Here is a 284-nt window from a genome sequence, read left to right on the forward strand (position 1 = left end):
GGGGTAGCCCAGCCACAGTGCCTGGGGGCTGGTGGCTTGGGGACAGGGTTGGGGACTGGGATGGAGAGAGGGACAGGGTCAGCCTGTGAGCTCTGGATTCCCCCCTGCGGGGTGGCCGTGTCCCCAGCACTGGGGTGACTGTTTAACCCCCCGAGACCTCCCAGCCCGGATGGACGTGGGGGAGCAGCCCGGCCCTCTGACGCGAGCAGGAGCTGTGGGCGTACGGCTACGAGCAGGATTTGGCCAGGAGCAGCCAAAGCCTCTGGCGGGGGCTGGAGGCGGAG

Source organism: Antrostomus carolinensis, unplaced genomic scaffold (assembly GCF_000700745.2).
Source record: "Antrostomus carolinensis isolate BGI_N321 unplaced genomic scaffold, ASM70074v2 scaffold33056, whole genome shotgun sequence".
Taxonomy (NCBI): domain Eukaryota; kingdom Metazoa; phylum Chordata; class Aves; order Caprimulgiformes; family Caprimulgidae; genus Antrostomus; species Antrostomus carolinensis.